We start from the raw sequence: 226 nt of genomic DNA on the forward strand, positions 1-226 counted from the left end.
GTTTTTTTTTTATGCACGCAAGCAGAGGGAGGAGTTATCTCATTGGGAGAGCAGCCACCTTCTCAGATGGATGAGAGCAAGATGTGCCGCTTGGTTACAGGAGCAGATAACTTCCATGGGAGTACCAGAAAAGGTCCTTGGGAGCAGGCACTGCTGAAAGCTCTTTGTGTTCTGCCGCCTTTGGCAGCTGGCTAGGCAGCTATCAGTCTTCTGAGTACATGGACGG

This window comes from Pteropus vampyrus, unplaced genomic scaffold (genome assembly GCF_000151845.1).
Source record: "Pteropus vampyrus isolate Shadow unplaced genomic scaffold, Pvam_2.0 Scaffold8, whole genome shotgun sequence".
NCBI classification, from domain to species: domain Eukaryota; kingdom Metazoa; phylum Chordata; class Mammalia; order Chiroptera; family Pteropodidae; genus Pteropus; species Pteropus vampyrus.